At 63.6% G+C, this 27,923-nt stretch overlaps 11 non-coding genes across 11 annotated transcripts; all 11 read left to right on the top strand.

Moving 5' to 3' along the window:
• The first annotated feature begins 476 nt into the window (after positions 1 to 476).
• On the top strand, positions 477 to 572 carry LOC134374245 (small nucleolar RNA SNORD116). Its single transcript, XR_010023113.1, has one exon. It is a non-coding gene; the product is annotated as a small nucleolar RNA SNORD116 (small nucleolar RNA).
• Positions 573 to 3,138: 2,566 nt separating this feature from the next.
• LOC134374244 (small nucleolar RNA SNORD116) lies at positions 3,139 to 3,234 on the top strand. The gene has a single exon (XR_010023112.1). It is a non-coding gene; the product is annotated as a small nucleolar RNA SNORD116 (small nucleolar RNA).
• Positions 3,235 to 5,800: 2,566 nt separating this feature from the next.
• On the top strand, positions 5,801 to 5,896 carry LOC134374339 (small nucleolar RNA SNORD116). Its single transcript, XR_010023203.1, has one exon. It is a non-coding gene; the product is annotated as a small nucleolar RNA SNORD116 (small nucleolar RNA).
• A 2,566-nt stretch (positions 5,897 to 8,462) lies between these two features.
• LOC134374338 (small nucleolar RNA SNORD116) lies at positions 8,463 to 8,558 on the top strand. Its single transcript, XR_010023202.1, has one exon. It is a non-coding gene; the product is annotated as a small nucleolar RNA SNORD116 (small nucleolar RNA).
• A 2,566-nt stretch (positions 8,559 to 11,124) lies between these two features.
• LOC134374337 (small nucleolar RNA SNORD116) lies at positions 11,125 to 11,220 on the top strand. Its single transcript, XR_010023201.1, has one exon. It is a non-coding gene; the product is annotated as a small nucleolar RNA SNORD116 (small nucleolar RNA).
• Positions 11,221 to 13,786: 2,566 nt separating this feature from the next.
• On the top strand, positions 13,787 to 13,882 carry LOC134374335 (small nucleolar RNA SNORD116). Its single transcript, XR_010023200.1, has one exon. It is a non-coding gene; the product is annotated as a small nucleolar RNA SNORD116 (small nucleolar RNA).
• A 2,566-nt stretch (positions 13,883 to 16,448) lies between these two features.
• On the top strand, positions 16,449 to 16,544 carry LOC134374334 (small nucleolar RNA SNORD116). Its single transcript, XR_010023199.1, has one exon. It is a non-coding gene; the product is annotated as a small nucleolar RNA SNORD116 (small nucleolar RNA).
• Positions 16,545 to 19,110: 2,566 nt separating this feature from the next.
• Positions 19,111 to 19,206, top strand: LOC134374333 (small nucleolar RNA SNORD116). The gene has a single exon (XR_010023198.1). It is a non-coding gene; the product is annotated as a small nucleolar RNA SNORD116 (small nucleolar RNA).
• Positions 19,207 to 21,772: 2,566 nt separating this feature from the next.
• Positions 21,773 to 21,868, top strand: LOC134374243 (small nucleolar RNA SNORD116). The gene has a single exon (XR_010023111.1). It is a non-coding gene; the product is annotated as a small nucleolar RNA SNORD116 (small nucleolar RNA).
• A 2,566-nt stretch (positions 21,869 to 24,434) lies between these two features.
• On the top strand, positions 24,435 to 24,530 carry LOC134374242 (small nucleolar RNA SNORD116). Its single transcript, XR_010023110.1, has one exon. It is a non-coding gene; the product is annotated as a small nucleolar RNA SNORD116 (small nucleolar RNA).
• A 2,566-nt stretch (positions 24,531 to 27,096) lies between these two features.
• Positions 27,097 to 27,192, top strand: LOC134374332 (small nucleolar RNA SNORD116). Its single transcript, XR_010023197.1, has one exon. It is a non-coding gene; the product is annotated as a small nucleolar RNA SNORD116 (small nucleolar RNA).
• Positions 27,193 to 27,923: the final 731 nt, after the last annotated feature.

The raw sequence follows: 27,923 nt of genomic DNA, 5'->3' as shown, positions 1-27,923 counted from the left end.
AGAGTTGACCCGGCGGGACGCTTTGGCACTGAAGGATTCGACCAGTGTCCCTGGGCCCTTTTCTCAAGCGTGCATGTGATCTGTCTCTACACTTCTCAGGGGGAGTTGCCCTGGTAGGCGTGCCGTCTGCGGGGAAGGAAGGAACACCTGGGTTTCCCCCGAGGAGCGGAGGCGTTTGGGAGTCCTGGAATCTGTGCGTCCGGTGGGGCGCCCGAGGCTGGAGGACCGCTCAGGACGGTAAGCTTTCCTGTGCCCAGCCCGTTGATGGGGTCTTTAGGGTTTCGCAGGCCTGCCCGGTCCTACTTCTCCGCAGGCCACCCGTGGCACGCCCGGGTGCACCGCTCGAGCAGACTGTGTGTTGCTGCTGCTCGGTGGCGCGAGCCTGGGTGCTCCAGGGCGCCGGAGGCGTCTGAGGCCATCGGCTCGCGCACTGCCCAGCGTGCGCTGCCCACCGTCCAGCGGCCTCGAGTGTGCTTGGATCGATGATGACTCCCCCATAAAAACATTCCTTGGAAAAGCTGAACAAAATGAGTGAAAACTCACTACCGTCGTTCTCATCGGAACTGAGGTCCAGCACGTTGCCTGGAGCGGGGACTGCAGGAGTGAGGGACAGCTCCACTGGTTCACATGTGCTGCAGCTGCCGGGCCTTCAGCAGCGCAGGGTCTCCCATCTTGTGGGCGAGAGGGACATTCCCCCAGCTGGATGTGTGAGGGCACGGGAGGAGAGTCGGTCCCTGGCTGAATGGCCCCTGTCCGGTGAGGCGGTGGTCCTGAATGGAGGCGTGCGTGCGGTAGCAGTGGGGAGTGTGCAGGAGGCCTAGGCTTGGTGAGCCGATAGGGCGGGCGTGTTTTGCCCCGGTGGACCTTACGACGGGGCCCCTCGCGGCCTGTGTCTGAGGGCAGGAGACGGCCCTGCTTTCGCTGATGAGGACCCGAGGCCGGGGCCTCAGGCACCCGTGGGAGTTGCATTTGTGATTGGTGAGGAGTGGTGAGTGGCAGTGGTGATGGGGTCGAAGGAATAGAGGTTGGGGGACGCGGCTGGCGGCCGCTCTCCGTGTCCCCTGCACCCAGAATGGGGCCATGAGGATTTCCACCACCTCCTCCCGTGCCCCCTGCCCTGAGGTCCAGATATGCAGGTGGCCGACGGCCTCGGCGGGAAGGGAAAGCCAAGGGTAGGGTCAGCGCGTGCATGCACACGCGTGCGTGTCGTGGATCGTCTCCTCTGTGCAGCTTCCGTCCTGGCTTCTCTGTCCTCGGAGTTGTCCGGGCAGCGATAGGTGTCCGAGAGGGGACTGCGTGGAGAGGTTTCAACGTGGGGGAGCACGGTGCTCCCGCACAGGACCTTGTCATGCCCAGGATTCTTCCTCGCGGAGCAGGGCGCTCCATGGTGGGCGGTCGTAGCCGTGCCTCGCCGAGGGCCCGTGAAGTGCCTTTGCGGGCCAGACTCTCGGGCTCCACCTGGCCTTGGCCCCTGTGCCTGTGGGTCCACAGTCGCCCCTCCCAGGGTCCATGCATGGAGGGTGGCAGTTGCGATCCACTGGCACGGGTGTCTCTCACTGGGCCCGCCCACGGCCATGTTCATCCTCGGAGAGCGGTTGGCACAGCGCAGGCACCTCCAGTGCAGTGTCATGGAAGGCGTCCCGGAGAGAGCTTCTCCGGTCCGTGGATGCGTGGGCATGTCCTAGTGCTTCAGGTGTGACCTGTTGGGGTCCCCTTTGAGTTTGGGTGGTTATGCCGCTGTCGCTCTCCTAGCCCGCTGTCGTTGGTAGTGTGGCACTTTGGGGAAGAAAGGTTGGATTTCGTGGGGTGGGCTCAGGGAAGGTTGAGACGATGGGCCCCTGTCGTCCTCCAGCTGAGGTAGAAGACGTGCACGTTGTCGTTGAGGTCGTGTCTCGGGAGTGTTGGGTTGCTGGCATGGGGGTGAGGATTGGGTCAGCTGTGCTGTGTGACTGACCACCACTTTGCACAGGGGCAAGTGCTGAGAAGGCCTACGGGTGCGAGTGTGCCCTGAGTGCTGCAGGGTGAGGGACGTGGGTCGTCCTTGAAGACGACCCAGTCCGTTTGGTCTTTCTGTCGGCTGAGCGAGGGCCCGCGGAGGTAGCTGACCGGAGGACGCCGGTGGTGTGAAGAAGCCTGAGCCCCAGGGGTGGTCCGGCTCTGCCCTTGAGGCCGTGTCCCCGAGAGACGTGCACACGGGCTGTTGTAGCGGTGGTTTGTGCAGCTGTGGGTGGTTGGTTGTCAGCCAAGTGGGCTTTGCCCCGGGGGGCTCTCGGAGACAGTATCTCCCCGTGGACTTGGGAGCCCAGGTGAGGAGGAGCGTGCACAGGCAGTTGGTGTGTGCTTTTACCACACGTGAGGCTGTTAGAGAAGGAGCATCTGGACTGTCTGAGCGACGGTGAGGGAGGGGTCAGAGGTGACGTCCATTGGAGAGAAGGCCTGTTCGTGAGCAGTAGGTCTGCAGAGGGGTGTGGGAGGCCTGGGAGCCATACGCAGTGACCGAGGGGCTCGTGAAGGTGTGGAGGTCCACACGTGCACCCTCGGAAGCGACGCACAGGCTCGCACGGACCCGAGTCCCCCCACGTGCTGCACAGGGATCTAGCAGGAGGGACACGTGTTCAGTGAGATGAAGAGATCTAGTGCGAGGAGATGGGAAGCAGATGCGAGAGTTGACCCGGCGGGACGCTTTGGCACTGAAGGATTCGACCAGTGTCCCTGGGCCCTTTTCTCAAGCGTGCATGTGATCTGTCTCTACACTTCTCAGGGGGAGTTGCCCTGGTAGGCGTGCCGTCTGCGGGGAAGGAAGGAACACCTGGGTTTCCCCCGAGGAGCGGAGGCGTTTGGGAGTCCTGGAATCTGTGCGTCCGGTGGGGCGCCCGAGGCTGGAGGACCGCTCAGGACGGTAAGCTTTCCTGTGCCCAGCCCGTTGATGGGGTCTTTAGGGTTTCGCAGGCCTGCCCGGTCCTACTTCTCCGCAGGCCACCCGTGGCACGCCCGGGTGCACCGCTCGAGCAGACTGTGTGTTGCTGCTGCTCGGTGGCGCGAGCCTGGGTGCTCCAGGGCGCCGGAGGCGTCTGAGGCCATCGGCTCGCGCACTGCCCAGCGTGCGCTGCCCACCGTCCAGCGGCCTCGAGTGTGCTTGGATCGATGATGACTCCCCCATAAAAACATTCCTTGGAAAAGCTGAACAAAATGAGTGAAAACTCACTACCGTCGTTCTCATCGGAACTGAGGTCCAGCACGTTGCCTGGAGCGGGGACTGCAGGAGTGAGGGACAGCTCCACTGGTTCACATGTGCTGCAGCTGCCGGGCCTTCAGCAGCGCAGGGTCTCCCATCTTGTGGGCGAGAGGGACATTCCCCCAGCTGGATGTGTGAGGGCACGGGAGGAGAGTCGGTCCCTGGCTGAATGGCCCCTGTCCGGTGAGGCGGTGGTCCTGAATGGAGGCGTGCGTGCGGTAGCAGTGGGGAGTGTGCAGGAGGCCTAGGCTTGGTGAGCCGATAGGGCGGGCGTGTTTTGCCCCGGTGGACCTTACGACGGGGCCCCTCGCGGCCTGTGTCTGAGGGCAGGAGACGGCCCTGCTTTCGCTGATGAGGACCCGAGGCCGGGGCCTCAGGCACCCGTGGGAGTTGCATTTGTGATTGGTGAGGAGAGGTGAGTGGCAGTGGTGATGGGGTCGAAGGAATAGAGGTTGGGGGACGCGGCTGGCGGCCGCTCTCCGTGTCCCCTGCACCCAGAATGGGGCCATGAGGATTTCCACCACCTCCTCCCGTGCCCCCTGCCCTGAGGTCCAGATATGCAGGTGGCCGACGGCCTCGGCGGGAAGGGAAAGCCAAGGGTAGGGTCAGCGCGTGCATGCACACGCGTGCGTGTCGTGGATCGTCTCCTCTGTGCAGCTTCCGTCCTGGCTTCTCTGTCCTCGGAGTTGTCCGGGCAGCGATAGGTGTCCGAGAGGGGACTGCGTGGAGAGGTTTCAACGTGGGGGAGCACGGTGCTCCCGCACAGGACCTTGTCATGCCCAGGATTCTTCCTCGCGGAGCAGGGCGCTCCATGGTGGGCGGTCGTAGCCGTGCCTCGCCGAGGGCCCGTGAAGTGCCTTTGCGGGCCAGACTCTCGGGCTCCACCTGGCCTTGGCCCCTGTGCCTGTGGGTCCACAGTCGCCCCTCCCAGGGTCCATGCATGGAGGGTGGCAGTTGCGATCCACTGGCACGGGTGTCTCTCACTGGGCCCGCCCACGGCCATGTTCATCCTCGGAGAGCGGTTGGCACAGCGCAGGCACCTCCAGTGCAGTGTCATGGAAGGCGTCCCGGAGAGAGCTTCTCCGGTCCGTGGATGCGTGGGCATGTCCTAGTGCTTCAGGTGTGACCTGTTGGGGTCCCCTTTGAGTTTGGGTGGTTATGCCGCTGTCGCTCTCCTAGCCCGCTGTCGTTGGTAGTGTGGCACTTTGGGGAAGAAAGGTTGGATTTCGTGGGGTGGGCTCAGGGAAGGTTGAGACGATGGGCCCCTGTCGTCCTCCAGCTGAGGTAGAAGACGTGCACGTTGTCGTTGAGGTCGTGTCTCGGGAGTGTTGGGTTGCTGGCATGGGGGTGAGGATTGGGTCAGCTGTGCTGTGTGACTGACCACCACTTTGCACAGGGGCAAGTGCTGAGAAGGCCTACGGGTGCGAGTGTGCCCTGAGTGCTGCAGGGTGAGGGACGTGGGTCGTCCTTGAAGACGACCCAGTCCGTTTGGTCTTTCTGTCGGCTGAGCGAGGGCCCGCGGAGGTAGCTGACCGGAGGACGCCGGTGGTGTGAAGAAGCCTGAGCCCCAGGGGTGGTCCGGCTCTGCCCTTGAGGCCGTGTCCCCGAGAGACGTGCACACGGGCTGTTGTAGCGGTGGTTTGTGCAGCTGTGGGTGGTTGGTTGTCAGCCAAGTGGGCTTTGCCCCGGGGGGCTCTCGGAGACAGTATCTCCCCGTGGACTTGGGAGCCCAGGTGAGGAGGAGCGTGCACAGGCAGTTGGTGTGTGCTTTTACCACACGTGAGGCTGTTAGAGAAGGAGCATCTGGACTGTCTGAGCGACGGTGAGGGAGGGGTCAGAGGTGACGTCCATTGGAGAGAAGGCCTGTTCGTGAGCAGTAGGTCTGCAGAGGGGTGTGGGAGGCCTGGGAGCCATACGCAGTGACCGAGGGGCTCGTGAAGGTGTGGAGGTCCACACGTGCACCCTCGGAAGCGACGCACAGGCTCGCACGGACCCGAGTCCCCCCACGTGCTGCACAGGGATCTAGCAGGAGGGACACGTGTTCAGTGAGATGAAGAGATCTAGTGCGAGGAGATGGGAAGCAGATGCGAGAGTTGACCCGGCGGGACGCTTTGGCACTGAAGGATTCGACCAGTGTCCCTGGGCCCTTTTCTCAAGCGTGCATGTGATCTGTCTCTACACTTCTCAGGGGGAGTTGCCCTGGTAGGCGTGCCGTCTGCGGGGAAGGAAGGAACACCTGGGTTTCCCCCGAGGAGCGGAGGCGTTTGGGAGTCCTGGAATCTGTGCGTCCGGTGGGGCGCCCGAGGCTGGAGGACCGCTCAGGACGGTAAGCTTTCCTGTGCCCAGCCCGTTGATGGGGTCTTTAGGGTTTCGCAGGCCTGCCCGGTCCTACTTCTCCGCAGGCCACCCGTGGCACGCCCGGGTGCACCGCTCGAGCAGACTGTGTGTTGCTGCTGCTCGGTGGCGCGAGCCTGGGTGCTCCAGGGCGCCGGAGGCGTCTGAGGCCATCGGCTCGCCCACTGCCCAGCGTGCGCTGCCCACCGTCCAGCGGCCTCGAGTGTGCTTGGATCGATGATGACTCCCCCATAAAAACATTCCTTGGAAAAGCTGAACAAAATGCGTGAAAACTCACTACCGTCGTTCTCATCGGAACTGAGGTCCAGCACGTTGCCTGGAGCGGGGACTGCAGGAGTGAGGGACAGCTCCACTGGTTCACATGTGCTGCAGCTGCCGGGCCTTCAGCAGCGCAGGGTCTCCCATCTTGTGGGCGAGAGGGACATTCCCCCAGTTGGATGTGTGAGGGCACGGGAGGAGAGTCGGTCCCTGGCTGAATGGCCCCTGTCCGGTGAGGGGGTGGTCCTGAATGGAGGCGTGCGTGCGGTAGCAGTGGGGAGTGTGCAGGAGGCCTAGGCTTGGTGAGCCGATAGGGCGGGCGTGTTTTGCCCCGGTGGACCTTACGACGGGGCCCCTCGCGGCCTGTGTCTGAGGGCAGGAGACGGCCCTGCTTTCGCTGATGAGGACCCGAGGCCGGGGCCTCAGGCACCCGTGGGAGTTGCTTTTGTGATTGGTGAGGAGAGGTGAGTGGCAGTGGTGATGGGGTCGAAGGAATAGAGGTTGGGGGACGCGGCTGGCGGCCGCTCTCCGTGTCCCCTGCACCCAGAATGGGGCCATGAGGATTTCCACCACCTCCTCCCGTGCCCCCTGCCCTGAGGTCCAGATATGCAGGTGGCCGACGGCCTCGGCGGGAAGGGAAAGCCAAGGGTAGGGTCAGCGCGTGCATGCACACGCGTGCGTGTCGTGGATCGTCTCCTCTGTGCAGCTTCCGTCCTGGCTTCTCTGTCCTCGGAGTTGTCCGGGCAGCGATAGGTGTCCGAGAGGGGACTGCGAGGAGAGGTTTCAACGTGGGGGAGCACGGTGCTCCCGCACAGGACCTTGTCATGCCCAGGATTCTTCCTCGCGGAGCAGGGCGCTCCATGGTGGGCGGTCGTAGCCGTGCCTCGCCGAGGGCCCGTGAAGTGCCTTTGCGGGCCAGACTCTCGGGCTCCACCTGGCCTTGGCCCCTGTGCCTGTGGGTCCACAGTCGCCCCTCCCAGGGTCCATGCATGGAGGGTGGCAGTTGCGATCCACTGGCACGGGTGTCTCTCACTGGGCCCGCCCACGGCCATGTTCATCCTCGGAGAGCGGTTGGCACAGCGCAGGCACCTCCAGTGCAGTGTCATGGAAGGCGTCCCGGAGAGAGCTTCTCCGGTCCGTGGATGCGTGGGCATGTCCTAGTGCTTCAGGTGTGACCTGTTGGGGTCCCCTTTGAGTTTGGGTGGTTATGCCGCTGTCGCTCTCCTAGCCCGCTGTCGTTGGTAGTGTGGCACTTTGGGGATGAAAGGTTGGATTTCGTGGGGTGGGCTCAGGGAAGGTTGAGACGATGGGCCCCTGTCGTCCTCCAGCTGAGGTAGAAGACGTGCACGTTGTCGTTGAGGTCGTGTCTCGGGAGTGTTGGGTTGCTGGCATGGGGGTGAGGATTGGGTCAGCTGTGCTGTGTGACTGACCACCACTTTGCACAGGGGCAAGGGCTGAGAAGGCCTACGGGTGCGAGTGTGCCCTGAGTGCTGCAGGGTGAGGGACGTGGGTCGTCCTTGAAGACGACCCAGTCCGTTTGGTCTTTCTGTCGGCTGAGCGAGGGCCCGCGGAGGTAGCTGACCGGAGGACGCCGGTGGTGTGAAGAAGCCTGAGCCCCAGGGGTGGTCCGGCTCTGCCCTTGAGGCCGTGTCCCCGAGAGACGTGCACACGGGCTGTTGTAGCGGTGGTTTGTGCAGCTGTGGGTGGTTGGTTGTCAGCCAAGTGGGCTTTGCCCCGGGGGGCTCTCGGAGACAGTATCTCCCCGTGGACTTGGGAGCCCAGGTGAGGAGGAGCGTGCACAGGCAGTTGGTGTGTGCTTTTACCACACGTGAGGCTGTTAGAGAAGGAGCATCTGGACTGTCTGAGCGACGGTGAGGGAGGGGTCAGAGGTGACGTCCATTGGAGAGAAGGCCTGTTCGTGAGCAGTAGGTCTGCAGAGGGGTGTGGGAGGCCTGGGAGCCATACGCAGTGACCGAGGGGCTCGTGAAGGTGTGGAGGTCCACACGTGCACCCTCGGAAGCGACGCACAGGCTCGCACGGACCCGAGTCCCCCCACGTGCTGCACAGGGATCTAGCAGGAGGGACACGTGTTCAGTGAGATGAAGAGATCTAGTGCGAGGAGATGGGAAGCAGATGCGAGAGTTGACCCGGCGGGACGCTTTGGCACTGAAGGATTCGACCAGTGTCCCTGGGCCCTTTTCTCAAGCGTGCATGTGATCTGTCTCTACACTTCTCAGGGGGAGTTGCCCTGGTAGGCGTGCCGTCTGCGGGGAAGGAAGGAACACCTGGGTTTCCCCCGAGGAGCGGAGGCGTTTGGGAGTCCTGGAATCTGTGCGTCCGGTGGGGCGCCCGAGGCTGGAGGACCGCTCAGGACGGTAAGCTTTCCTGTGCCCAGCCCGTTGATGGGGTCTTTAGGGTTTCGCAGGCCTGCCCGGTCCTACTTCTCCGCAGGCCACCCGTGGCACGCCCGGGTGCACCGCTCGAGCAGACTGTGTGTTGCTGCTGCTCGGTGGCGCGAGCCTGGGTGCTCCAGGGCGCCGGAGGCGTCTGAGGCCATCGGCTCGCCCACTGCCCAGCGTGCGCTGCCCACCGTCCAGCGGCCTCGAGTGTGCTTGGATCGATGATGACTCCCCCATAAAAACATTCCTTGGAAAAGCTGAACAAAATGCGTGAAAACTCACTACCGTCGTTCTCATCGGAACTGAGGTCCAGCACGTTGCCTGGAGCGGGGACTGCAGGAGTGAGGGACAGCTCCACTGGTTCACATGTGCTGCAGCTGCCGGGCCTTCAGCAGCGCAGGGTCTCCCATCTTGTGGGCGAGAGGGACATTCCCCCAGTTGGATGTGTGAGGGCACGGGAGGAGAGTCGGTCCCTGGCTGAATGGCCCCTGTCCGGTGAGGGGGTGGTCCTGAATGGAGGCGTGCGTGCGGTAGCAGTGGGGAGTGTGCAGGAGGCCTAGGCTTGGTGAGCCGATAGGGCGGGCGTGTTTTGCCCCGGTGGACCTTACGACGGGGCCCCTCGCGGCCTGTGTCTGAGGGCAGGAGACGGCCCTGCTTTCGCTGATGAGGACCCGAGGCCGGGGCCTCAGGCACCCGTGGGAGTTGCTTTTGTGATTGGTGAGGAGAGGTGAGTGGCAGTGGTGATGGGGTCGAAGGAATAGAGGTTGGGGGACGCGGCTGGCGGCCGCTCTCCGTGTCCCCTGCACCCAGAATGGGGCCATGAGGATTTCCACCACCTCCTCCCGTGCCCCCTGCCCTGAGGTCCAGATATGCAGGTGGCCGACGGCCTCGGCGGGAAGGGAAAGCCAAGGGTAGGGTCAGCGTGTGCATGCACACGCGTGCGTGTCGTGGATCGTCTCCTCTGTGCAGCTTCCGTCCTGGCTTCTCTGTCCTCGGAGTTGTCCGGGCAGCGATAGGTGTCCGAGAGGGGACTGCGAGGAGAGGTTTCAACGTGGGGGAGCACGGTGCTCCCGCACAGGACCTTGTCATGCCCAGGATTCTTCCTCGCGGAGCAGGGCGCTCCATGGTGGGCGGTCGTAGCCGTGCCTCGCCGAGGGCCCGTGAAGTGCCTTTGCGGGCCAGACTCTCGGGCTCCACCTGGCCTTGGCCCCTGTGCCTGTGGGTCCACAGTCGCCCCTCCCAGGGTCCATGCATGGAGGGTGGCAGTTGCGATCCACTGGCACGGGTGTCTCTCACTGGGCCCGCCCACGGCCATGTTCATCCTCGGAGAGCGGTTGGCACAGCGCAGGCACCTCCAGTGCAGTGTCATGGAAGGCGTCCCGGAGAGAGCTTCTCCGGTCCGTGGATGCGTGGGCATGTCCTAGTGCTTCAGGTGTGACCTGTTGGGGTCCCCTTTGAGTTTGGGTGGTTATGCCGCTGTCGCTCTCCTAGCCCGCTGTCGTTGGTAGTGTGGCACTTTGGGGATGAAAGGTTGGATTTCGTGGGGTGGGCTCAGGGAAGGTTGAGACGATGGGCCCCTGTCGTCCTCCAGCTGAGGTAGAAGACGTGCACGTTGTCGTTGAGGTCGTGTCTCGGGAGTGTTGGGTTGCTGGCATGGGGGTGAGGATTGGGTCAGCTGTGCTGTGTGACTGACCACCACTTTGCACAGGGGCAAGGGCTGAGAAGGCCTACGGGTGCGAGTGTGCCCTGAGTGCTGCAGGGTGAGGGACGTGGGTCGTCCTTGAAGACGACCCAGTCCGTTTGGTCTTTCTGTCGGCTGAGCGAGGGCCCGCGGAGGTAGCTGACCGGAGGACGCCGGTGGTGTGAAGAAGCCTGAGCCCCAGGGGTGGTCCGGCTCTGCCCTTGAGGCCGTGTCCCCGAGAGACGTGCACACGGGCTGTTGTAGCGGTGGTTTGTGCAGCTGTGGGTGGTTGGTTGTCAGCCAAGTGGGCTTTGCCCCGGGGGGCTCTCGGAGACAGTATCTCCCCGTGGACTTGGGAGCCCAGGTGAGGAGGAGCGTGCACAGGCAGTTGGTGTGTGCTTTTACCACACGTGAGGCTGTTAGAGAAGGAGCATCTGGACTGTCTGAGCGACGGTGAGGGAGGGGTCAGAGGTGACGTCCATTGGAGAGAAGGCCTGTTCGTGAGCAGTAGGTCTGCAGAGGGGTGTGGGAGGCCTGGGAGCCATACGCAGTGACCGAGGGGCTCGTGAAGGTGTGGAGGTCCACACGTGCACCCTCGGAAGCGACGCACAGGCTCGCACGGACCCGAGTCCCCCCACGTGCTGCACAGGGATCTAGCAGGAGGGACACGTGTTCAGTGAGATGAAGAGATCTAGTGCGAGGAGATGGGAAGCAGATGCGAGAGTTGACCCGGCGGGACGCTTTGGCACTGAAGGATTCGACCAGTGTCCCTGGGCCCTTTTCTCAAGCGTGCATGTGATCTGTCTCTACACTTCTCAGGGGGAGTTGCCCTGGTAGGCGTGCCGTCTGCGGGGAAGGAAGGAACACCTGGGTTTCCCCCGAGGAGCGGAGGCGTTTGGGAGTCCTGGAATCTGTGCGTCCGGTGGGGCGCCCGAGGCTGGAGGACCGCTCAGGACGGTAAGCTTTCCTGTGCCCAGCCCGTTGATGGGGTCTTTAGGGTTTCGCAGGCCTGCCCGGTCCTACTTCTCCGCAGGCCACCCGTGGCACGCCCGGGTGCACCGCTCGAGCAGACTGTGTGTTGCTGCTGCTCGGTGGCGCGAGCCTGGGTGCTCCAGGGCGCCGGAGGCGTCTGAGGCCATCGGCTCGCCCACTGCCCAGCGTGCGCTGCCCACCGTCCAGCGGCCTCGAGTGTGCTTGGATCGATGATGACTCCCCCATAAAAACATTCCTTGGAAAAGCTGAACAAAATGCGTGAAAACTCACTACCGTCGTTCTCATCGGAACTGAGGTCCAGCACGTTGCCTGGAGCGGGGACTGCAGGAGTGAGGGACAGCTCCACTGGTTCACATGTGCTGCAGCTGCCAGGCCTTCAGCAGCGCAGGGTCTCCCATCTTGTGGGCGAGAGGGACATTCCCCCAGTTGGATGTGTGAGGGCACGGGAGGAGAGTCGGTCCCTGGCTGAATGGCCCCTGTCCGGTGAGGGGGTGGTCCTGAATGGAGGCGTGCGTGCGGTAGCAGTGGGGAGTGTGCAGGAGGCCTAGGCTTGGTGAGCCGATAGGGCGGGCGTGTTTTGCCCCGGTGGACCTTACGACGGGGCCCCTCGCGGCCTGTGTCTGAGGGCAGGAGACGGCCCTGCTTTCGCTGATGAGGACCCGAGGCCGGGGCCTCAGGCACCCGTGGGAGTTGCTTTTGTGATTGGTGAGGAGAGGTGAGTGGCAGTGGTGATGGGGTCGAAGGAATAGAGGTTGGGGGACGCGGCTGGCGGCCGCTCTCCGTGTCCCCTGCACCCAGAATGGGGCCATGAGGATTTCCACCACCTCCTCCCGTGCCCCCTGCCCTGAGGTCCAGATATGCAGGTGGCCGACGGCCTCGGCGGGAAGGGAAAGCCAAGGGTAGGGTCAGCGCGTGCATGCACACGCGTGCGTGTCGTGGATCGTCTCCTCTGTGCAGCTTCCGTCCTGGCTTCTCTGTCCTCGGAGTTGTCCGGGCAGCGATAGGTGTCCGAGAGGGGACTGCGAGGAGAGGTTTCAACGTGGGGGAGCACGGTGCTCCCGCACAGGACCTTGTCATGCCCAGGATTCTTCCTCGCGGAGCAGGGCGCTCCATGGTGGGCGGTCGTAGCCGTGCCTCGCCGAGGGCCCGTGAAGTGCCTTTGCGGGCCAGACTCTCGGGCTCCACCTGGCCTTGGCCCCTGTGCCTGTGGGTCCACAGTCGCCCCTCCCAGGGTCCATGCATGGAGGGTGGCAGTTGCGATCCACTGGCACGGGTGTCTCTCACTGGGCCCGCCCACGGCCATGTTCATCCTCGGAGAGCGGTTGGCACAGCGCAGGCACCTCCAGTGCAGTGTCATGGAAGGCGTCCCGGAGAGAGCTTCTCCGGTCCGTGGATGCGTGGGCATGTCCTAGTGCTTCAGGTGTGACCTGTTGGGGTCCCCTTTGAGTTTGGGTGGTTATGCCGCTGTCGCTCTCCTAGCCCGCTGTCGTTGGTAGTGTGGCACTTTGGGGATGAAAGGTTGGATTTCGTGGGGTGGGCTCAGGGAAGGTTGAGACGATGGGCCCCTGTCGTCCTCCAGCTGAGGTAGAAGACGTGCACGTTGTCGTTGAGGTCGTGTCTCGGGAGTGTTGGGTTGCTGGCATGGGGGTGAGGATTGGGTCAGCTGTGCTGTGTGACTGACCACCACTTTGCACAGGGGCAAGGGCTGAGAAGGCCTACGGGTGCGAGTGTGCCCTGAGTGCTGCAGGGTGAGGGACGTGGGTCGTCCTTGAAGACGACCCAGTCCGTTTGGTCTTTCTGTCGGCTGAGCGAGGGCCCGCGGAGGTAGCTGACCGGAGGACGCCGGTGGTGTGAAGAAGCCTGAGCCCCAGGGGTGGTCCGGCTCTGCCCTTGAGGCCGTGTCCCCGAGAGACGTGCACACGGGCTGTTGTAGCGGTGGTTTGTGCAGCTGTGGGTGGTTGGTTGTCAGCCAAGTGGGCTTTGCCCCGGGGGGCTCTCGGAGACAGTATCTCCCCGTGGACTTGGGAGCCCAGGTGAGGAGGAGCGTGCACAGGCAGTTGGTGTGTGCTTTTACCACACGTGAGGCTGTTAGAGAAGGAGCATCTGGACTGTCTGAGCGACGGTGAGGGAGGGGTCAGAGGTGACGTCCATTGGAGAGAAGGCCTGTTCGTGAGCAGTAGGTCTGCAGAGGGGTGTGGGAGGCCTGGGAGCCATACGCAGTGACCGAGGGGCTCGTGAAGGTGTGGAGGTCCACACGTGCACCCTCGGAAGCGACGCACAGGCTCGCACGGACCCGAGTCCCCCCACGTGCTGCACAGGGATCTAGCAGGAGGGACACGTGTTCAGTGAGATGAAGAGATCTAGTGCGAGGAGATGGGAAGCAGATGCGAGAGTTGACCCGGCGGGACGCTTTGGCACTGAAGGATTCGACCAGTGTCCCTGGGCCCTTTTCTCAAGCGTGCATGTGATCTGTCTCTACACTTCTCAGGGGGAGTTGCCCTGGTAGGCGTGCCGTCTGCGGGGAAGGAAGGAACACCTGGGTTTCCCCCGAGGAGCGGAGGCGTTTGGGAGTCCTGGAATCTGTGCGTCCGGTGGGGCGCCCGAGGCTGGAGGACCGCTCAGGACGGTAAGCTTTCCTGTGCCCAGCCCGTTGATGGGGTCTTTAGGGTTTCGCAGGCCTGCCCGGTCCTACTTCTCCGCAGGCCACCCGTGGCACGCCCGGGTGCACCGCTCGAGCAGACTGTGTGTTGCTGCTGCTCGGTGGCGCGAGCCTGGGTGCTCCAGGGCGCCGGAGGCGTCTGAGGCCATCGGCTCGCCCACTGCCCAGCGTGCGCTGCCCACCGTCCAGCGGCCTCGAGTGTGCTTGGATCGATGATGACTCCCCCATAAAAACATTCCTTGGAAAAGCTGAACAAAATGCGTGAAAACTCACTACCGTCGTTCTCATCGGAACTGAGGTCCAGCACGTTGCCTGGAGCGGGGACTGCAGGAGTGAGGGACAGCTCCACTGGTTCACATGTGCTGCAGCTGCCAGGCCTTCAGCAGCGCAGGGTCTCCCATCTTGTGGGCGAGAGGGACATTCCCCCAGTTGGATGTGTGAGGGCACGGGAGGAGAGTCGGTCCCTGGCTGAATGGCCCCTGTCCGGTGAGGGGGTGGTCCTGAATGGAGGCGTGCGTGCGGTAGCAGTGGGGAGTGTGCAGGAGGCCTAGGCTTGGTGAGCCGATAGGGCGGGCGTGTTTTGCCCCGGTGGACCTTACGACGGGGCCCCTCGCGGCCTGTGTCTGAGGGCAGGAGACGGCCCTGCTTTCGCTGATGAGGACCCGAGGCCGGGGCCTCAGGCACCCGTGGGAGTTGCTTTTGTGATTGGTGAGGAGAGGTGAGTGGCAGTGGTGATGGGGTCGAAGGAATAGAGGTTGGGGGACGCGGCTGGCGGCCGCTCTCCGTGTCCCCTGCACCCAGAATGGGGCCATGAGGATTTCCACCACCTCCTCCCGTGCCCCCTGCCCTGAGGTCCAGATATGCAGGTGGCCGACGGCCTCGGCGGGAAGGGAAAGCCAAGGGTAGGGTCAGCGCGTGCATGCACACGCGTGCGTGTCGTGGATCGTCTCCTCTGTGCAGCTTCCGTCCTGGCTTCTCTGTCCTCGGAGTTGTCCGGGCAGCGATAGGTGTCCGAGAGGGGACTGCGTGGAGAGGTTTCAACGTGGGGGAGCACGGTGCTCCCGCACAGGACCTTGTCATGCCCAGGATTCTTCCTCGCGGAGCAGGGCGCTCCATGGTGGGCGGTCGTAGCCGTGCCTCGCCGAGGGCCCGTGAAGTGCCTTTGCGGGCCAGACTCTCGGGCTCCACCTGGCCTTGGCCCCTGTGCCTGTGGGTCCACAGTCGCCCCTCCCAGGGTCCATGCATGGAGGGTGGCAGTTGCGATCCACTGGCACGGGTGTCTCTCACTGGGCCCGCCCACGGCCATGTTCATCCTCGGAGAGCGGTTGGCACAGCGCAGGCACCTCCAGTGCAGTGTCATGGAAGGCGTCCCGGAGAGAGCTTCTCCGGTCCGTGGATGCGTGGGCATGTCCTAGTGCTTCAGGTGTGACCTGTTGGGGTCCCCTTTGAGTTTGGGTGGTTATGCCACTGTCGCTCTCCTAGCCCGCTGTCGTTGGTAGTGTGGCACTTTGGGGATGAAAGGTTGGATTTCGTGGGGTGGGCTCAGGGAAGGTTGAGACGATGGGCCCCTGTCGTCCTCCAGCTGAGGTAGAAGACGTGCACGTTGTCGTTGAGGTCGTGTCTCGGGAGTGTTGGGTTGCTGGCATGGGGGTGAGGATTGGGTCAGCTGTGCTGTGTGACTGACCACCACTTTGCACAGGGGCAAGGGCTGAGAAGGCCTACGGGTGCGAGTGTGCCCTGAGTGCTGCAGGGTGAGGGACGTGGGTCGTCCTTGAAGACGACCCAGTCCGTTTGGTCTTTCTGTCGGCTGAGCGAGGGCCCGCGGAGGTAGCTGACCGGAGGACGCCGGTGGTGTGAAGAAGCCTGAGCCCCAGGGGTGGTCCGGCTCTGCCCTTGAGGCCGTGTCCCCGAGAGACGTGCACACGGGCTGTTGTAGCGGTGGTTTGTGCAGCTGTGGGTGGTTGGTTGTCAGCCAAGTGGGCTTTGCCCCGGGGGGCTCTCGGAGACAGTATCTCCCCGTGGACTTGGGAGCCCAGGTGAGGAGGAGCGTGCACAGGCAGTTGGTGTGTGCTTTTACCACACGTGAGGCTGTTAGAGAAGGAGCATCTGGACTGTCTGAGCGACGGTGAGGGAGGGGTCAGAGGTGACGTCCATTGGAGAGAAGGCCTGTTCGTGAGCAGTAGGTCTGCAGAGGGGTGTGGGAGGCCTGGGAGCCATACGCAGTGACCGAGGGGCTCGTGAAGGTGTGGAGGTCCACACGTGCACCCTAGGAAGCGACGCACAGGCTCGCACGGACCCGAGTCCCCCCACGTGCTGCACAGGGATCTAGCAGGAGGGACACGTGTTCAGTGAGATGAAGAGATCTAGTGCGAGGAGATGGGAAGCAGATGCGAGAGTTGACCCGGCGGGACGCTTTGGCACTGAAGGATTCGACCAGTGTCCCTGGGCCCTTTTCTCAAGCGTGCATGTGATCTGTCTCTACACTTCTCAGGGGGAGTTGCCCTGGTAGGCGTGCCGTCTGCGGGGAAGGAAGGAACACCTGGGTTTCCCCCGAGGAGCGGAGGCGTTTGGGAGTCCTGGAATCTGTGCGTCCGGTGGGGCGCCCGAGGCTGGAGGACCGCTCAGGACGGTAAGCTTTCCTGTGCCCAGCCCGTTGATGGGGTCTTTAGGGTTTCGCAGGCCTGCCCGGTCCTACTTCTCCGCAGGCCACCCGTGGCACGCCCGGGTGCACCGCTCGAGCAGACTGTGTGTTGCTGCTGCTCGGTGGCGCGAGCCTGGGTGCTCCAGGGCGCCGGAGGCGTCTGAGGCCATCGGCTCGCCCACTGCCCAGCGTGCGCTGCCCACCGTCCAGCGGCCTCGAGTGTGCTTGGATCGATGATGACTCCCCCATAAAAACATTCCTTGGAAAAGCTGAACAAAATGCGTGAAAACTCACTACCGTCGTTCTCATCGGAACTGAGGTCCAGCACGTTGCCTGGAGCGGGGACTGCAGGAGTGAGGGACAGCTCCACTGGTTCACATGTGCTGCAGCTGCCAGGCCTTCAGCAGCGCAGGGTCTCCCATCTTGTGGGCGAGAGGGACATTCCCCCAGTTGGATGTGTGAGGGCACGGGAGGAGAGTCGGTCCCTGGCTGAATGGCCCCTGTCCGGTGAGGGGGTGGTCCTGAATGGAGGCGTGCGTGCGGTAGCAGTGGGGAGTGTGCAGGAGGCCTAGGCTTGGTGAGCCGATAGGGCGGGCGTGTTTTGCCCCGGTGGACCTTACGACGGGGCCCCTCGCGGCCTGTGTCTGAGGGCAGGAGACGGCCCTGCTTTCGCTGATGAGGACCCGAGGCCGGGGCCTCAGGCACCCGTGGGAGTTGCTTTTGTGATTGGTGAGGAGAGGTGAGTGGCAGTGGTGATGGGGTCGAAGGAATAGAGGTTGGGGGACGCGGCTGGCGGCCGCTCTCCGTGTCCCCTGCACCCAGAATGGGGCCATGAGGATTTCCACCACCTCCTCCCGTGCCCCCTGCCCTGAGGTCCAGATATGCAGGTGGCCGACGGCCTCGGCGGGAAGGGAAAGCCAAGGGTAGGGTCAGCGCGTGCATGCACACGCGTGCGTGTCGTGGATCGTCTCCTCTGTGCAGCTTCCGTCCTGGCTTCTCTGTCCTCGGAGTTGTCCGGGCAGCGATAGGTGTCCGAGAGGGGACTGCGTGGAGAGGTTTCAACGTGGGGGAGCACGGTGCTCCCGCACAGGACCTTGTCATGCCCAGGATTCTTCCTCGCGGAGCAGGGCGCTCCATGGTGGGCGGTCGTAGCCGTGCCTCGCCGAGGGCCCGTGAAGTGCCTTTGCGGGCCAGACTCTCGGGCTCCACCTGGCCTTGGCCCCTGTGCCTGTGGGTCCACAGTCGCCCCTCCCAGGGTCCATGCATGGAGGGTGGCAGTTGCGATCCACTGGCACGGGTGTCTCTCACTGGGCCCGCCCACGGCCATGTTCATCCTCGGAGAGCGGTTGGCACAGCGCAGGCACCTCCAGTGCAGTGTCATGGAAGGCGTCCCGGAGAGAGCTTCTCCGGTCCGTGGATGCGTGGGCATGTCCTAGTGCTTCAGGTGTGACCTGTTGGGGTCCCCTTTGAGTTTGGGTGGTTATGCCACTGTCGCTCTCCTAGCCCGCTGTCGTTGGTAGTGTGGCACTTTGGGGATGAAAGGTTGGATTTCGTGGGGTGGGCTCAGGGAAGGTTGAGACGATGGGCCCCTGTCGTCCTCCAGCTGAGGTAGAAGACGTGCACGTTGTCGTTGAGGTCGTGTCTCGGGAGTGTTGGGTTGCTGGCATGGGGGTGAGGATTGGGTCAGCTGTGCTGTGTGACTGACCACCACTTTGCACAGGGGCAAGGGCTGAGAAGGCCTACGGGTGCGAGTGTGCCCTGAGTGCTGCAGGGTGAGGGACGTGGGTCGTCCTTGAAGACGACCCAGTCCGTTTGGTCTTTCTGTCGGCTGAGCGAGGGCCCGCGGAGGTAGCTGACCGGAGGACGCCGGTGGTGTGAAGAAGCCTGAGCCCCAGGGGTGGTCCGGCTCTGCCCTTGAGGCCGTGTCCCCGAGAGACGTGCACACGGGCTGTTGTAGCGGTGGTTTGTGCAGCTGTGGGTGGTTGGTTGTCAGCCAAGTGGGCTTTGCCCCGGGGGGCTCTCGGAGACAGTATCTCCCCGTGGACTTGGGAGCCCAGGTGAGGAGGAGCGTGCACAGGCAGTTGGTGTGTGCTTTTACCACACGTGAGGCTGTTAGAGAAGGAGCATCTGGACTGTCTGAGCGACGGTGAGGGAGGGGTCAGAGGTGACGTCCATTGGAGAGAAGGCCTGTTCGTGAGCAGTAGGTCTGCAGAGGGGTGTGGGAGGCCTGGGAGCCATACGCAGTGACCGAGGGGCTCGTGAAGGTGTGGAGGTCCACACGTGCACCCTAGGAAGCGACGCACAGGCTCGCACGGACCCGAGTCCCCCCACGTGCTGCACAGGGATCTAGCAGGAGGGACACGTGTTCAGTGAGATGAAGAGATCTAGTGCGAGGAGATGGGAAGCAGATGCGAGAGTTGACCCGGCGGGACGCTTTGGCACTGAAGGATTCGACCAGTGTCCCTGGGCCCTTTTCTCAAGCGTGCATGTGATCTGTCTCTACACTTCTCAGGGGGAGTTGCCCTGGTAGGCGTGCCGTCTGCGGGGAAGGAAGGAACACCTGGGTTTCCCCCGAGGAGCGGAGGCGTTTGGGAGTCCTGGAATCTGTGCGTCCGGTGGGGCGCCCGAGGCTGGAGGACCGCTCAGGACGGTAAGCTTTCCTGTGCCCAGCCCGTTGATGGGGTCTTTAGGGTTTCGCAGGCCTGCCCGGTCCTACTTCTCCGCAGGCCACCCGTGGCACGCCCGGGTGCACCGCTCGAGCAGACTGTGTGTTGCTGCTGCTCGGTGGCGCGAGCCTGGGTGCTCCAGGGCGCCGGAGGCGTCTGAGGCCATCGGCTCGCCCACTGCCCAGCGTGCGCTGCCCACCGTCCAGCGGCCTCGAGTGTGCTTGGATCGATGATGACTCCCCCATAAAAACATTCCTTGGAAAAGCTGAACAAAATGCGTGAAAACTCACTACCGTCGTTCTCATCGGAACTGAGGTCCAGCACGTTGCCTGGAGCGGGGACTGCAGGAGTGAGGGACAGCTCCACTGGTTCACATGTGCTGCAGCTGCCAGGCCTTCAGCAGCGCAGGGTCTCCCATCTTGTGGGCGAGAGGGACATTCCCCCAGTTGGATGTGTGAGGGCACGGGAGGAGAGTCGGTCCCTGGCTGAATGGCCCCTGTCCGGTGAGGGGGTGGTCCTGAATGGAGGCGTGCGTGCGGTAGCAGTGGGGAGTGTGCAGGAGGCCTAGGCTTGGTGAGCCGATAGGGCGGGCGTGTTTTGCCCCGGTGGACCTTACGACGGGGCCCCTCGCGGCCTGTGTCTGAGGGCAGGAGACGGCCCTGCTTTCGCTGATGAGGACCCGAGGCCGGGGCCTCAGGCACCCGTGGGAGTTGCTTTTGTGATTGGTGAGGAGAGGTGAGTGGCAGTGGTGATGGGGTCGAAGGAATAGAGGTTGGGGGACGCGGCTGGCGGCCGCTCTCCGTGTCCCCTGCACCCAGAATGGGGCCATGAGGATTTCCACCACCTCCTCCCGTGCCCCCTGCCCTGAGGTCCAGATATGCAGGTGGCCGACGGCCTCGGCGGGAAGGGAAAGCCAAGGGTAGGGTCAGCGCGTGCATGCACACGCGTGCGTGTCGTGGATCGTCTCCTCTGTGCAGCTTCCGTCCTGGCTTCTCTGTCCTCGGAGTTGTCCGGGCAGCGATAGGTGTCCGAGAGGGGACTGCGAGGAGAGGTTTCAACGTGGGGGAGCACGGTGCTCCCGCACAGGACCTTGTCATGCCCAGGATTCTTCCTCGCGGAGCAGGGCGCTCCATGGTGGGCGGTCGTAGCCGTGCCTCGCCGAGGGCCCGTGAAGTGCCTTTGCGGGCCAGACTCTCGGGCTCCACCTGGCCTTGGCCCCTGTGCCTGTGGGTCCACAGTCGCCCCTCCCAGGGTCCATGCATGGAGGGTGGCAGTTGCGATCCACTGGCACGGGTGTCTCTCACTGGGCCCGCCCACGGCCATGTTCATCCTCGGAGAGCGGTTGGCACAGCGCAGGCACCTCCAGTGCAGTGTCATGGAAGGCGTCCCGGAGAGAGCTTCTCCGGTCCGTGGATGCGTGGGCATGTCCTAGTGCTTCAGGTGTGACCTGTTGGGGTCCCCTTTGAGTTTGGGTGGTTATGCCGCTGTCGCTCTCCTAGCCCGCTGTCGTTGGTAGTGTGGCACTTTGGGGATGAAAGGTTGGATTTCGTGGGGTGGGCTCAGGGAAGGTTGAGACGATGGGCCCCTGTCGTCCTCCAGCTGAGGTAGAAGACGTGCACGTTGTCGTTGAGGTCGTGTCTCGGGAGTGTTGGGTTGCTGGCATGGGGGTGAGGATTGGGTCAGCTGTGCTGTGTGACTGACCACCACTTTGCACAGGGGCAAGGGCTGAGAAGGCCTACGGGTGCGAGTGTGCCCTGAGTGCTGCAGGGTGAGGGACGTGGGTCGTCCTTGAAGACGACCCAGTCCGTTTGGTCTTTCTGTCGGCTGAGCGAGGGCCCGCGGAGGTAGCTGACCGGAGGATGCCGGTGGTGTGAAGAAGCCTGAGCCCCAGGGGTGGTCCGGCTCTGCCCTTGAGGCCGTGTCCCCGAGAGACGTGCACACGGGCTGTTGTAGCGGTGGTTTGTGCAGCTGTGGGTGGTTGGTTGTCAGCCAAGTGGGCTTTGCCCCGGGGGGCTCTCGGAGACAGTATCTCCCCGTGGACTTGGGAGCCCAGGTGAGGAGGAGCGTGCACAGGCAGTTGGTGTGTGCTTTTACCACACGTGAGGCTGTTAGAGAAGGAGCATCTGGACTGTCTGAGCGACGGTGAGGGAGGGGTCAGAGGTGACGTCCATTGGAGAGAAGGCCTGTTCGTGAGCAGTAGGTCTGCAGAGGGGTGTGGGAGGCCTGGGAGCCATACGCAGTGACCGAGGGGCTCGTGAAGGTGTGGAGGTCCACACGTGCACCCTCGGAAGCGACGCACAGGCTCGCACGGACCCGAGTCCCCCCACGTGCTGCACAGGGATCTAGCAGGAGGGACACGTGTTCAGTGAGATGAAGAGATCTAGTGCGAGGAGATGGGAAGCAGATGCGAGAGTTGACCCGGCGGGACGCTTTGGCACTGAAGGATTCGACCAGTGTCCCTGGGCCCTTTTCTCAAGCGTGCATGTGATCTGTCTCTACACTTCTCAGGGGGAGTTGCCCTGGTAGGCGTGCCGTCTGCGGGGAAGGAAGGAACACCTGGGTTTCCCCCGAGGAGCGGAGGCGTTTGGGAGTCCTGGAATCTGTGCGTCCGGTGGGGCGCCCGAGGCTGGAGGACCGCTCAGGACGGTAAGCTTTCCTGTGCCCAGCCCGTTGATGGGGTCTTTAGGGTTTCGCAGGCCTGCCCGGTCCTACTTCTCCGCAGGCCACCCGTGGCACGCCCGGGTGCACCGCTCGAGCAGACTGTGTGTTGCTGCTGCTCGGTGGCACGAGCCTGGGTGCTCCAGGGCGCCGGAGGCGTCTGAGGCCATCGGCTCGCGCACTGCCCAGCGTGCGCTGCCCACCGTCCAGCGGCCTCGAGTGTGCTTGGATCGATGATGACTCCCCCATAAAAACATTCCTTGGAAAAGCTGAACAAAATGAGTGAAAACTCACTACCGTCGTTCTCATCGGAACTGAGGTCCAGCACGTTGCCTGGAGCGGGGACTGCAGGAGTGAGGGACAGCTCCACTGGTTCACATGTGCTGCAGCTGCCGGGCCTTCAGCAGCGCAGGGTCTCCCATCTTGTGGGCGAGAGGGACATTCCCCCAGCTGGATGTGTGAGGGCACGGGAGGAGAGTCGGTCCCTGGCTGAATGGCCCCTGTCCGGTGAGGCGGTGGTCCTGAATGGAGGCGTGCGTGCGGTAGCAGTGGGGAGTGTGCAGGAGGCCTAGGCTTGGTGAGCCGATAGGGCGGGCGTGTTTTGCCCCGGTGGACCTTACGACGGGGCCCCTCGCGGCCTGTGTCTGAGGGCAGGAGACGGCCCTGCTTTCGCTGATGAGGACCCGAGGCCGGGGCCTCAGGCACCCGTGGGAGTTGCTTTTGTGATTGGTGAGGAGAGGTGAGTGGCAGTGGTGATGGGGTCGAAGGAATAGAGGTTGGGGGACGCGGCTGGCGGCCGCTCTCCGTGTCCCCTGCACCCAGAATGGGGCCATGAGGATTTCCACCACCTCCTCCCGTGCCCCCTGCCCTGAGGTCCAGATATGCAGGTGGCCGACGGCCTCGGCGGGAAGGGAAAGCCAAGGGTAGGGTCAGCGCGTGCATGCACACGCGTGCGTGTCGTGGATCGTCTCCTCTGTGCAGCTTCCGTCCTGGCTTCTCTGTCCTCGGAGTTGTCCGGGCAGCGATAGGTGTCCGAGAGGGGACTGCGTGGAGAGGTTTCAACGTGGGGGAGCACGGTGCTCCCGCACAGGACCTTGTCATGCCCAGGATTCTTCCTCGCGGAGCAGGGCGCTCCATGGTGGGCGGTCGTAGCCGTGCCTCGCCGAGGGCCCGTGAAGTGCCTTTGCGGGCCAGACTCTCGGGCTCCACCTGGCCTTGGCCCCTGTGCCTGTGGGTCCACAGTCGCCCCTCCCAGGGTCCATGCATGGAGGGTGGCAGTTGCGATCCACTGGCACGGGTGTCTCTCACTGGGCCCGCCCACGGCCATGTTCATCCTCGGAGAGCGGTTGGCACAGCGCAGGCACCTCCAGTGCAGTGTCATGGAAGGCGTCCCGGAGAGAGCTTCTCCGGTCCGTGGATGCGTGGGCATGTCCTAGTGCTTCAGGTGTGACCTGTTGGGGTCCCCTTTGAGTTTGGGTGGTTATGCCGCTGTCGCTCTCCTAGCCCGCTGTCGTTGGTAGTGTGGCACTTTGGGGAAGAAAGGTTGGATTTCGTGGGGTGGGCTCAGGGAAGGTTGAGACGATGGGCCCCTGTCGTCCTCCAGCTGAGGTAGAAGACGTGCACGTTGTCGTTGAGGTCGTGTCTCGGGAGTGTTGGGTTGCTGGCATGGGGGTGAGGATTGGGTCAGCTGTGCTGTGTGACTGACCACCACTTTGCACAGGGGCAAGGGCTGAGAAGGCCTACGGGTGCGAGTGTGCCCTGAGTGCTGCAGGGTGAGGGACGTGGGTCGTCCTTGAAGACGACCCAGTCCGTTTGGTCTTTCTGTCGGCTGAGCGAGGGCCCGCGGAGGTAGCTGACCGGAGGACGCCGGTGGTGTGAAGAAGCCTGAGCCCCAGGGGTGGTCCGGCTCTGCCCTTGAGGCCGTGTCCCCGAGAGACGTGCACACGGGCTGTTGTAGCGGTGGTTTGTGCAGCTGTGGGTGGTTGGTTGTCAGCCAAGTGGGCTTTGCCCCGGGGGGCTCTCGGAGACAGTATCTCCCCGTGGACTTGGGAGCCCAGGTGAGGAGGAGCGTGCACAGGCAGTTGGTGTGTGCTTTTACCACACGTGAGGCTGTTAGAGAAGGAGCATCTGGACTGTCTGAGCGACGGTGAGGGAGGGGTCAGAGGTGACGTCCATTGGAGAGAAGGCCTGTTCGTGAGCAGTAGGTCTGCAGAGGGGTGTGGGAGGCCTGGGAGCCATACGCAGTGACCGAGGGGCTCGTGAAGGTGTGGAGGTCCACACGTGCACCCTCGGAAGCGACGCACAGGCTCGCACGGACCCGAGTCCCCCCACGTGCTGCACAGGGATCTAGCAGGAGGGACACGTGTTCAGTGAGATGAAGAGATCTAGTGCGAGGAGATGGGAAGCAGATGCGAGAGTTGACCCGGCGGGACGCTTTGGCACTGAAGGATTCGACCAGTGTCCCTGGGCCCTTTTCTCAAGCGTGCATGTGATCTGTCTCTACACTTCTCAGGGGGAGTTGCCCTGGTAGGCGTGCCGTCTGCGGGGAAGGAAGGAACACCTGGGTTTCCCCCGAGGAGCGGAGGCATTTGGGAGTCCTGGAATCTGTGCGTCCGGTGGGGCGCCCGAGGCTGGAGGACCGCTCAGGACGGTAAGCTTTCCTGTGCCCAGCCCGTTGATGGGGTCTTTAGGGTTTCGCAGGCCTGCCCGGTCCTACTTCTCCGCAGGCCACCCGTGGCACGCCCGGGTGCACCGCTCGAGCAGACTGTGTGTTGCTGCTGCTCGGTGGCGCGAGCCTGGGTGCTCCAGGGCGCCGGAGGCGTCTGAGGCCATCGGCTCGCGCACTGCCCAGCGTGCGCTGCCCACCGTCCAGCGGCCTCGAGTGTGCTTGGATCGATGATGACTCCCCCATAAAAACATTCCTTGGAAAAGCTGAACAAAATGAGTGAAAACTCACTACCGTCGTTCTCATCGGAACTGAGGTCCAGCACGTTGCCTGGAGCGGGGACTGCAGGAGTGAGGGACAGCTCCACTGGTTCACATGTGCTGCAGCTGCCGGGCCTTCAGCAGCGCAGGGTCTCCCATCTTGTGGGCGAGAGGGACATTCCCCCAGCTGGATGTGTGAGGGCACGGGAGGAGAGTCGGTCCCTGGCTGAATGGCCCCTGTCCGGTGAGGCGGTGGTCCTGAATGGAGGCGTGCGTGCGGTAGCAGTGGGGAGTGTGCAGGAGGCCTAGGCTTGGTGAGCCGATAGGGCGGGCGTGTTTTGCCCCGGTGGACCTTACGACGGGGCCCCTCGCGGCCTGTGTCTGAGGGCAGGAGACGGCCCTGCTTTCGCTGATGAGGACCCGAGGCCGGGGCCTCAGGCACCCGTGGGAGTTGCATTTGTGATTGGTGAGGAGAGGTGAGTGGCAGTGGTGATGGGGTCGAAGGAATAGAGGTTGGGGGACGCGGCTGGCGGCCGCTCTCCGTGTCCCCTGCACCCAGAATGGGGCCATGAGGATTTCCACCACCTCCTCCCGTGCCCCCTGCCCTGAGGTCCAGATATGCAGGTGGCCGACGGCCTCGGCGGGAAGGGAAAGCCAAGGGTAGGGTCAGCGCGTGCATGCACACGCGTGCGTGTCGTGGATCGTCTCCTCTGTGCAGCTTCCGTCCTGGCTTCTCTGTCCTCGGAGTTGTCCGGGCAGCGATAGGTGTCCGAGAGGGGACTGCGTGGAGAGGTTTCAACGTGGGGGAGCACGGTGCTCCCGCACAGGACCTTGTCATGCCCAGGATTCTTCCTCGCGGAGCAGGGCGCTCCATGGTGGGCGGTCGTAGCCGTGCCTCGCCGAGGGCCCGTGAAGTGCCTTTGCGGGCCAGACTCTCGGGCTCCACCTGGCCTTGGCCCCTGTGCCTGTGGGTCCACAGTCGCCCCTCCCAGGGTCCATGCATGGAGGGTGGCAGTTGCGATCCACTGGCACGGGTGTCTCTCACTGGGCCCGCCCACGGCCATGTTCATCCTCGGAGAGCGGTTGGCACAGCGCAGGCACCTCCAGTGCAGTGTCATGGAAGGCGTCCCGGAGAGAGCTTCTCCGGTCTGTGGATGCGTGGGCATGTCCTAGTGCTTCAGGTGTGACCTGTTGGGGTCCCCTTTGAGTTTGGGTGGTTATGCCGCTGTCGCTCTCCTAGCCCGCTGTCGTTGGTAGTGTGGCACTTTGGGGAAGAAAGGTTGGATTTCGTGGGGTGGGCTCAGGGAAGGTTGAGACGATGGGCCCCTGTCGTCCTCCAGCTGAGGTAGAAGACGTGCACGTTGTCGTTGAGGTCGTGTCTCGGGAGTGTTGGGTTGCTGGCATGGGGGTGAGGATTGGGTCAGCTGTGCTGTGTGACTGACCACCACTTTGCACAGGGGCAAGTGCTGAGAAGGCCTACGGGTGCGAGTGTGCCCTGAGTGCTGCAGGGTGAGGGACGTGGGTCGTCCTTGAAGACGACCCAGTCCGTTTGGTCTTTCTGTCGGCTGAGCGAGGGCCCGCGGAGGTAGCTGACCGGAGGACGCCGGTGGTGTGAAGAAGCCTGAGCCCCAGGGGTGGTCCGGCTCTGCCCTTGAGGCCGTGTCCCCGAGAGACGTGCACACGGGCTGTTGTAGCGGTGGTTTGTGCAGCTGTGGGTGGTTGGTTGTCAGCCAAGTGGGCTTTGCCCCGGGGGGCTCTCGGAGACAGTATCTCCCCGTGGACTTGGGAGCCCAGGTGAGGAGGAGCGTGCACAGGCAGTTGGTGTGTGCTTTTACCACACGTGAGGCTGTTAGAGAAGGAGCATCTGGACTGTCTGAGCGACGGTGAGGGAGGGGTCAGAGGTGACGTCCATTGGAGAGAAGGCCTGTTCGTGAGCAGTAGGTCTGCAGAGGGGTGTGGGAGGCCTGGGAGCCATACGCAGTGACCGAGGGGCTCGTGAAGGTGTGGAGGTCCACACGTGCACCCTAGGAAGCGACGCACAGGCTCGCACGGACCCGAGTCCCCCCACGTGCTGCACAGGGATCTAGCAGGAGGGACACGTGTTCAGTGAGATGAAGAGATCTAGTGCGAGGAGATGGGAAGCAGATGCGAGAGTTGACCCGGCGGGACGCTTTGGCACTGAAGGATTCGACCAGTGTCCCTGGGCCCTTTTCTCAAGCGTGCATGTGATCTGTCTCTACACTTCTCAGGGGGAGTTGCCCTGGTAGGCGTGCCGTCTGCGGGGAAGGAAGGAACACCTGGGTTTCCCCCGAGGAGCGGAGGCGTTTGGGAGTCCTGGAATCTGTGCGTCCGGTGGGGCGCCCGAGGCTGGAGGACCGCTCAGGACGGTAAGCTTTCCTGTGCCCAGCCCGTTGATGGGGTCTTTAGGGTTTCGCAGGCCTGCCCGGTCCTACTTCTCCGCAGGCCACCCGTGGCACGCCCGGGTGCACCGCTCGAGCAGACTGTGTGTTGCTGCTGCTCGGTGGCGCGAGCCTGGGTGCTCCAGGGCGCCGGAGGCGTCTGAGGCCATCGGCTCGCCCACTGCCCAGCGTGCGCTGCCCACCGTCCAGCGGCCTCGAGTGTGCTTGGATCGATGATGACTCCCCCATAAAAACATTCCTTGGAAAAGCTGAACAAAATGCGTGAAAACTCACTACCGTCGTTCTCATCGGAACTGAGGTCCAGCACGTTGCCTGGAGCGGGGACTGCAGGAGTGAGGGACAGCTCCACTGGTTCACATGTGCTGCAGCTGCCAGGCCTTCAGCAGCGCAGGGTCTCCCATCTTGTGGGCGAGAGGGACATTCCCCCAGTTGGAAATGTGAGGGCACGGGAGGAGAGTCGGTCCCTGGCTGAATGGCCCCTGTCCGGTGAGGGGGTGGTCCTGAATGGAGGCGTGCGTGCGGTAGCAGTGGGGAGTGTGCAGGAGGCCTAGGCTTGGTGAGCCGATAGGGCGGGCGTGTTTTGCCCCGGTGGACCTTACGACGGGGCCCCTCGCGGCCTGTGTCTGAGGGCAGGAGACGGCCCTGCTTTCGCTGATGAGGACCCGAGGCCGGGGCCTCAGGCACCCGTGGGAGTTGCTTTTGTGATTGGTGAGGAGAGGTGAGTGGCAGTGGTGATGGGGTCGAAGGAATAGAGGTTGGGGGACGCGGCTGGCGGCCGCTCTCCGTGTCCCCTGCACCCAGAATGGGGCCATGAGGATTTCCACCACCTCCTCCCGTGCCCCCTGCCCTGAGGTCCAGATATGCAGGTGGCCGACGGCCTCGGCGGGAAGGGAAAGCCAAGGGTAGGGTCAGCGCGTGCATGCACACGCGTGCGTGTCGTGGATCGTCTCCTCTGTGCAGCTTCCGTCCTGGCTTCTCTGTCCTCGGAGTTGTCCGGGCAGCGATAGGTGTCCGAGAGGGGACTGCGTGGAGA

Source organism: Cynocephalus volans, chromosome 3, assembly GCF_027409185.1.
Source record: "Cynocephalus volans isolate mCynVol1 chromosome 3, mCynVol1.pri, whole genome shotgun sequence".
NCBI classification, from domain to species: domain Eukaryota; kingdom Metazoa; phylum Chordata; class Mammalia; order Dermoptera; family Cynocephalidae; genus Cynocephalus; species Cynocephalus volans.
Note: the sequence above shows the minus strand (reverse complement) of the source record. Positions and strands in the feature narration are given on the sequence as shown.